At 41.0% G+C, this 9,205-nt stretch overlaps 1 non-coding gene across 1 annotated transcript; it reads right to left on the reverse strand.

The window, feature by feature from the left end:
* Nucleotides 1-7,129: 7,129 nt before the first annotated feature.
* TRNAA-AGC (transfer RNA alanine (anticodon AGC)) lies at nt 7,130-7,201 on the reverse strand. Its single transcript has one exon. It is a non-coding gene; the product is annotated as a tRNA-Ala (tRNA).
* Between the last annotated feature and the right edge of the window lie 2,004 nt (nt 7,202-9,205).

Raw genomic sequence — 9,205 nt, forward strand, 5'->3', positions numbered from 1 at the left:
AAAATACAAAAATTAGCCAGGCGTGGTGCCAGGGGCCTGTAATCCCATCTACTCAGGATGCTGAGGCAGGAGAATCACTTGAACCTGGGAGGCGAAGGTTGCAGTGAGCCAAGATCACACCACTGCACTCCAACCTAGGGATAAGAGCAAGACTTCGTCTCAGAAAAAAAAAAGGGAGGGGGGATGGAAATTTGAACATACACACACATGCAGAGAGAATGCCATGTGAACATAAAGGCAGAGATTTGGTGATGCAATCACAAGGAATTTCAAAGATTGTCAGAAAACCACCAGAAACTAGAGGAGAGGCCTGAAACATTCTCCCTCACAACCCTCAGAAAGAACAAACCCTGATAACACCTCAATCTTGGACTTCTTGCCTCTAGAACTGTGAGATTATAAAGTTCTGTTGTTTGAGCCGCCTAGTGTGTGCTATTTTGTTATAGCAGCCCACGGAAACTATTGCAGTAAGCAGCATCCTCGGAGAAATAACTAAGGTGTGTCCTAAGATTTCCCCAAAACTTTACTAAAATGAACTTATTTAAAAAGAAAACTAGTAAATAAGGGGTGAGATGAAGTAAGTGTGACAGGTTCATATGCCTAATTAAAAAGCTGAACAAAAATTTGAATTCAAAGATAGAAGAAAATAAAAGGCTCAAGGAAAAGTATGTGTCAGCTTAGCGATCCCAGTCCATAGTTTCTGAGAACAACCAGAGGTGGGGATAAACAAGGACCACTCAGAATGGGAGTATCTCACAGATGTGTGGGAAGAAGAGAGGTTGAGCCTGGGAAGAAAAGTTAAGCTAAGAATAGGAGTTAGAAAGGATGGAAACCAAAGGATAGCACAGGGATGGTAGAGGAAGGGGCCATCGTAGGAAGTGGTAAAAGCAAAGACTATGAGCTAGGAGCACAAAGCTGGCTGGATCCTGAGGGTAATGAGTTACTGTAGTGAGTATAGTGAATGAGTTGAGGTGGGGAAAGGTAAGAGAATCTGGAGAACAGAAGATGGAGATGAATGTGATCTGAGATTAAGGTGGGAAGGTAATTTAGGAATAAGGGATGGAGTGGGTGCACTGGAGAAGGTATTTTGAGGTAGGACACAGAAGTGAGAGGCATAGCTGGTGGCTACAGAGGGGACCCTACAGAATGGGTAGGCTCAAGGAGAAGCTAGAGAAATGCCAGTTGGGAACACCAAATCAGCTAGAGGAATAAGACTGTCGGTCAGTGGAAAGCAGGCAATTGGCAGGTATCTATGCTAAAATGTTGGGCATTTTGCCCTAATATAACTTTGCCATGAGATTGAAGTGCCATTCAGTGTCTAGTGAAGAATGTTGGTATACCATGTGTGTACCATCTACATTCACCAGTGATTTTAATACAGCATTTGTGACACTGGATTACCGGAATGTCCTTTCAAACTTCTCTAATAGTAGCTTTGACACTAGCAACTTAGCACAGTACTCCAGTTTAGTCCTTTTCCAGCCTGAAAAGGCTATGTTTGAGTTCGGATTTCACCGTAATGAGGCAAGAGAAAGTAAAAGTACTAATAGTTAAGCACAGTAGAATTGCTAGTCCTATATCAAATGGATTGATTTTGAGAAGAAATTGCATTACGTCAAGTAGCCTAGGAATATGAATATTAGATCATCACACTTTGGACTATTACTCAAGTGAAATAGTTATTTGAACCATAAACATGCATTAAAAATCTTGATGAGCAACCAGATATAACTGAAGGAAAGATGAAGTACTTGACCTTTAAAGGTAGAAACACAGTTACATGCCACATAAGGACATTTTGGTCAACAATGAGCCACATAGATGACAGTGGTCCCGTAAGACTGATTATAATGGAGCTGAAAAATTCTGATCACCTAATGACATTGTAGCTGTGGTAACGTAGCCCAGTGCATTATGCACATGTTTGTGGTGATGCTGGTGTAAACAAACCTACTGCTCTGCCAGTTGTATAAAAATATAGTACATACAATTATGTACAGTACCTAATACTTGAAAATGATAATAAATATGTTACTGGTTTATGTATTTACTATAATATACTATACTTTTTATTGTTATTTTACAGTATACTCTTTCTACTTATTAAAAAATAACTGTAAAACAGCCTCAGTCAGGCCCTCACAAGGGATTCTTGAAGGCATTGTTATCATAGGAGATGACAGCTTCCTGCTTGGTATTGCCTCTGAAGACCTTCCAGTGGAACAAGATTTGGAGGTGGAAGATGGTGATATTGACAATCCTGACCCTGTCTAGGCCTAGGCTAATGTGTGTGTGTGTGTCTTCATTTTTAACAAAAAAGTTTTAAAAGTTAAAAAAAAAAAAAAAAAAAGCTTTTCAGTAGAAAAAAGCTTATGGAATATGAATATAAAGAAAAAATGTTTTTTTTGTACAGCTTTACAGGTGTCTGTGGTTTTTTTGTTTGTTTGTTTTTGTTTTTTGAGACGGAGTCTTGCTCTGTCACCCAGGCTGCAGCGCAGTGGTGTGATCCTGGCTCACTTCAACCTCTGCCTCCCGGGTTCAAGTGATTCTCCTGCCTCCGCCTCCTGAGTAGCTGGGATTACAGGTGCCTGCCACCACACCTGCCTACTTTTGTATTTTTTTTATTTTTAGTAGAGATGGGGTTTCACCATGTTAGCCAGGCTGGTCTCAAACTCTTGACCTCCAGTGATCTGCATGCCTCAGCCTCCCAAAGTGCTGAGATTACAGGCATAAACCACCATGCCCAGCCAGGTGTTTGTGTTTTAAGTGTTACTACAAAAGAGTCAAAACGTTTTTAAAAATTAAGTTTACAAAGTGAAAAAGTTACAATAAGTTAAGGTTAATTTATTATTGAAAAAATAAATGTTTCATGTAGCCTAAGTATATAGCATTTATAAAATCTACAGTAGTGTACAGTAATGTCCTATGTCTTCACATTGACTCATCACTCACTCACTGACTCACCAAGAACAACTCCTACCAGTCCTGCAAGACCCATTCATGGCAAGTGCCCAGTACAAGTGTACCATCTTAATGGAGTGCAATGGCGCAGTCTCAGCTCGCTGCAGCCTCGACCTCTGGGGCTCACTCCATCTTCCCATCTCAGCCTCCTGAGTAGCTGTGACCACAGGCATGTGCCACCACACCCAGCTAATTTTTGTATTTTGTAGAGATGGGGTTTCACCATGTTGCCCAGGTTGGTCTACAACTCCTGGGCTGAAGCGATCAACCCGCCTTAGCCTCCCAAAGTACTGGGATTACTGTCATGTGCCACTGTTCCTGGCCCCATTTTTATCTTTTATACCACATTTTTATTATACCTTTCGTATGTTTGGATACACAAATACCACTGTATTGCAATTGCTGACAGTATTCAGTTCAGCAACCTGCTGTACAGCTTTGTAGCCTAGGAGCAATAGGCTGTACCATATGGCCTAGGTGTGTAGTCGGCTGTATTATCTGGGTTTGCATAAGTACACTCTGTGATGTTCGCACAATGACGAAATCATCCGACAGTGCATTTCTCAGAACATTTGCCCCTATTGACACATGACTGTATAAAGATTTTTATCTTGGACCTGGTAATCCTAGCACTTTGGGAGGCCGACGCGGGCTGATCACGAGGTCAGGAAATTGAGACCATCCTGGCTAACCCGGTGAAACCCTGTCTCCACTAAAAACACAAAAAATTAGCTGGGCGTGGTGGCGGGCGCCTGTACTCCCAGCTACTTGGGAGGCTGAGGTAGGAGAATGGAGTGAACCCAGGAGGAGGAGTTTGCAGTGAGCTGAGATCGCACCACTGCACTCCAGCCTGGGTGACAGAGCAAGACTCTGTCTCAAAAAAAAGAAAAAAAGAAAAAGAAAAGATTTTGACCTTATGAAAAAATACTGTTGTTGGAGATATCTCTGACAAAATTTACCCACTTGAACAACAACAATAGATCTAGTATGTTTTTAAATGACCATTTAAAATGACCACAATATAAATGTAAAATGACTACAATATAAATACATACCCATATCATAAGGGGAAAAAAAGAGAGGAAGAAAACTCCAAATAAAAAAAACCACACCAAACACAGCCAATCAAAAACCCACCAGTAATTCAAGTTCAGCATAGTAAGTGCATGAAGTAAAACCATTTAACCCAGAGGCACAGACAGAAGCCTCAGTGAATGATAGCAGCTCTACCTTAGTGCTTCCAGAGCCAGAACTCATGGCCTGGGGCCTATTTTACACTTCTGTAAAATACAGAACTATTTTCTGGAGCTACAGAACTGAGGCTCCTGCAGGAGGATGGGAGACTCCAGAGGCTTTCCCACCATGGAGAGGCTCTTAGGGAAAATAAGAGTCAAAGCAGTATCTCTGTATCCACTGGCCCTTTAGTCATAGACACATGAGCAGTTCGCAGACATTTTAAAAGTCAAGGGCCGGTGGAGGTGGTGTAACTTAATCTCGCCAGGTACAGTTCTGCCAAGCAGAGAGAAGCTTCTATTTTACGTTTTGTCTTTCCAAAATTGTCCCAGGACTAAGAAATCAGAATTGCCACTTCTTGAGATCCCTACTTTGCAAAGCTAGTTATTGGGGGGAAAAGCAGATCCCTTAAGAATTCAGGGCCTTCTGGGATGGAAGAAATAGACCCTTAAGCCCTATTCCCTCAAATTGAAATTTGAAGTTATTTGCCAGTGGTCTGAGATGGTTCCGACCTCATCCTAAAGCAAGGGAAGACAACTGAAACAAACTTATCTCGTGGAAAAGGGAAGTTGATAACTTGGGACTGTCTTAAGTAAAAGTAAAGGCTTGTTTTAATTTATCATATGACTCTAGGTTCCTGATAGGAAAATTAAACATTTTTTAAACAATATTTCAAAAGATGGCTATTTTAATTGGGTAAAACCAGGCCTAATTTTCTGTAGCTTTTCTGCCAAAAGAATATTAAGAGAAGCAAAAGGTAGAAAGGGGCAATTTTCTAAAAACATAAAAATGAGCAGAGAACTGAAACCTCGGGAAAAATCTTCTATTTGCTGATCCTATTCCTTAGCATTGAAAAGCTAAAAAGACTCCTTTTTGTTACCAGATTGAAACTCCTCTGAGCCTCCATTTGGTGGTTTGTACAAAGTCTTGTGCTAGAGAAAATTAGATGTGAATCAAGGTTAATTAGCGAGGAATATAATTTGTTCTTTCCATATTAAGGAGAAATGAGATACAGCAGACCTACAAGGTAATGTAGGAAAATCTTCACACAGTTTATTCTTAAATTGTGATCAATAACCTCTCAGTAATTTAAAATAAAATACATCATGGTGGGTAGACAGAAATTTAACAGTGATTCTCTTTTCTTTCTTGTCTGTATTGGGCAAACCCGGGAAAGTTTAAACATTCAAGGGAGGCAATCTGGCAGTGTTTGGCAAGAACCTCTAAAATACGAAGTAAGCTGTAACCTGTGGTCAACTGGGGATGAAAGGCAGACTTTGGGGACTACCCTACACTGCAACTAATATAAAGGACCTAAGAGAAGGATGGTAGATGGGAAGAGGAAGACAGTTACATGTTATGCACTGAAAATGCAAATAAGTAAATAACTATAAATCTATCACTTAAATTATTTGCTGAAGGAATAAATGGAAGACTCAGGCTTTCTGTGACCAAAATAAAATAATCTTTTTTTTTTTTTTCTTGGAGGGGATGTAGAGCATGCATAGCTTTAACCTGTGGGTAGCTGAAGTATTAAATCAGTGAAATGTATAACTTCTCCAGGTCTCTTATATGAAATAAATTTAGGGAACTGATGGGGAAAGAGTGGCACTGAGGGCCACTGGGGGCAGATATTAGGAGTAGAGTGAGGACGGAAATTTCAGTTAAGAAACATTCTCCAAGACCCTCCTCTTCTGAATGCTTTTCTTATTTGTTAAAATATTTTCAGGACAAAGGAAAGATCCCTCCAGAAAAGACAGAAAATGTTTTGCCAACGACTGTTTTTATTTAGGGAAACTACTGAACTGCCCCCCGATTCCTTACGGCATCTCTGCCTTGTCCGAAGTTGGAAGTTGAGACTAAAGCACCAAGATATAAGAGACGCCGCATCCCAAAAGGAGATTTTTGTGTATTCTGCGAAATACACAAAAGAGCTAGCCCAGGAAAGTCCTCACACACATGCATGGTATAAAAGCACCAGTTTTAAAAAGAGAAGTGTTTTTGGTTTTTTTTTTGTTTGAGAAGCACAATTGAAGTGAGCAGTTTTAGAATCAGTGAAGCAAATTTAGAGATTTCAAAAGAGATCAATATAGAAAGGATCGAATCCACACAATCACGGGAACGCTATGAAGTCACTGGCAAAATGCAATCACTGAAGGAAAACGTCAGTGTCAAAATGCTACTATTTCACCTCTTTGTGTACGATTTCTGAGCGAACTGCCACGTTTGGAGACGCTAAATTTACCCAGTACCTTCGTAGCCTCCGGCCTGGGAAGAGTACATTTTCTTTCCTGCGAGCTTGAGGAGAAATCCATCTTTTTCTCATTGAGCCCCAAAAGGTGAAACCTGAGACCGGAGCTCAGCCTACCGTTGCATCCCCCACCACAAACCCAGCACCAAAACTCAGTGAAAAGATGAATTCGTTCACAGAACATCCACTTAGGATTTTTATTGATAATTGTCCTTTTATTGATAAATGTTCCTTCCACCACCGCCCTAATGGAACAGGGTCCAAAGTCACTCATCATATGTAAATGCGGCTGAGAATGGAAAGGAATTTTTTTTTTTTTTTTTTTTTTTGAGACGAAGTCTCGCTCTTATCCCCTAGGCTGCAGTGCAATGGCGCGATCTCGGCTCACTGCAACCTTCGCCTCCCGGGTTCAAGCGATTCTTCTGCCTCAGCCTCCCGAGTAGCTGGGATTACAAGTACCTGCCACCACGCCCGGCTAATTTATGTATTTTTAGTAGTGACGGAGTTTCACCATATTGGCCAGGCAAGAATAAGATTTTAAAAATGAAAGAGCTACAAGCGTAACCAAAGCAAGATATAAGTATGGAAGTCGGGGGCAAGATGATTACTTTTCAGATTCTACAGAAGTGGGCTGTGACTGTTTCTGTAAAAGAAAGATGGTTCTGGAGCAGAGATACAAAAGACTGGAGATGCTGGGGATCGAACCCGGGACCTCATGCATGCTAAGCATGCGCTCTACCACTGAGCTACATCCCCACCTTGAAAAATACTGCTATTTAAACTACTTTTATGAAAGAATATACAAATTGACCTCTAGTTTTTTGTTTTTAACATTTATATTTATTCTTTAATAAATGAACGTTAGAATTTCCATTTCCCCTTTTTGTAGTCCTCTATCACCAAGAAATTCTGATTAACCGGCATCTTGTGGACATTTGGTAAGGATTACAAACAGACTAGAGGAAATTTCAGTTAAGAAACATTCTCCCAGACCTTCCTTTTCTGAATGTTTTTCTCATTTGTAAAACGATTTTCAGGACAAAGGAAAGATCCTTCCAGAAAAGATAGCAAATGTTTTGCCAACGACTGTCTTTACTAAGGGAAACTACTGAACTGCCTCCAATTCCTTACCCCGTCTCTGCATCCTATTCCCAAACTCCAGAAACCGCTACGCACCTTTTCTTAGAAAACAAGGAGGTAGTGAAGGAATTTCTGTTACAAAACTAAATTCTTTCCACTCCGTTAGCAACTAGGACGGTTAAAGGGTAAAGATGTTGGATTGCCTCCCGCGGCCCCCTGATTCGCATTTTTTCCAGAGAATACAAATCAAATCCGGAGAGTAGGAATCCTCAGATCCTACTCTGATTCTTTGAAATGAAGAGCCCAGAATGAAGTTGGAGACATGTTACTTCTAAGATTGAGGCTAAATCTCTGCTTCTGTGGCGCATTATTTTCTGTAGAGGGAATGGTTCTCTGTACAGAAAATGTAGAGAGATGGTTCGGAACCCTGTCTCACCAAGGGAACAGAGAAGGCTTTGTACCTGCGTAGAGAGTTCAGGAAGTCCTCGGTTACAGTCACCTGTGACCGAATCTGGAAGGATGGATAGGGATGTCAAGTAGAAATGAGGGGAGGGCTGTGCGTGGGAGTGTTCAGAACGGTTGGAGTTGGGAGAAGGAGCAAGGTGGGGAGGAGGCTATAAAAGGTAGCTTGGCAAGATGACACCAGCAATTCTCACCCTACCTTGCACTTACAGCCTCCAGAACTAAATGTTTGTCCAGAACTCCAGAACTAAATGCTTGTCCGGAGCCTCCAGAACTAAATGCTTGCACTTGCAGCCTCCAGAAATAAATGCTTGCCGTTTAAGCCACCCAGTTTATGGTATTTTGTTATAGCAGCCTGAGCTAACTAAAAGATGGAGTTTATTAAAGAAATGGACATGTGTCAATGAATATTATAAAATTCATTAATCTAATGCAACATATTAGAGGATTAAAAGAGGGAAAAACATGTAATAATCACAACACTTTCCGAAAAGTTTTCTCACTGCTGAGTGGAAAATAGAAGTAATGTACTAAATATCTTTTCCAGATCTGACATTCACATAAACACGCACTACTCTAGACCCCAGTACACACCTGGAAGGTAAGGAACAAATCTTAAAAAAGACTCAGACAACTATTAACACCTCTGCTTGGAAACAAGATTTTTTTGGAATCATAGTGTGTCTTCTTGTTTCTTCCATCACGATTCACTTTGAACTTTAAAACTGGTAAGTGTGGGAAGTGAAAACCCCTGGCCAAGATAGAGTGACAGGAACCAGAGTTACTATTCCACCTGAATCAATCAACAATTTCTAAAAAGGCAAAATCTGAAACAATGAACATTAGGCAATGAAGTACGGTGATCTCTGAGAAATGAGAAACAAGATGAGAACAATGAATGCCTCAGCTTACTGCCTTCAGAGGTGTCTCCAGGCCACCACACAGGTGTTATGGTTAATTTTATGTATCAATTAGACTAGGTTAGAATGCAGAGTTGCTCGGTCAAACATCAGTCTAGAAATTTCTGTGAAGGTGTTTGTTAGATGCGATTAAGATTTAAATCGGCCGGGGCCGGGCGCGGTGGCTCAAGCCTGTAATCCCAGCACTTTGGGAGGCCGAGATGGGCGGATCACGAGGTCAGGAGATCGAGACCATCCTGGCTAACACGGTGAAACCCCGTCTCTACTAAAAATACAAAAAACTAGCCGGGCGAGGTGG

The sequence above is a fragment of the Macaca thibetana genome, chromosome 4 (assembly GCF_024542745.1).
Source record: "Macaca thibetana thibetana isolate TM-01 chromosome 4, ASM2454274v1, whole genome shotgun sequence".
NCBI classification, from domain to species: domain Eukaryota; kingdom Metazoa; phylum Chordata; class Mammalia; order Primates; family Cercopithecidae; genus Macaca; species Macaca thibetana.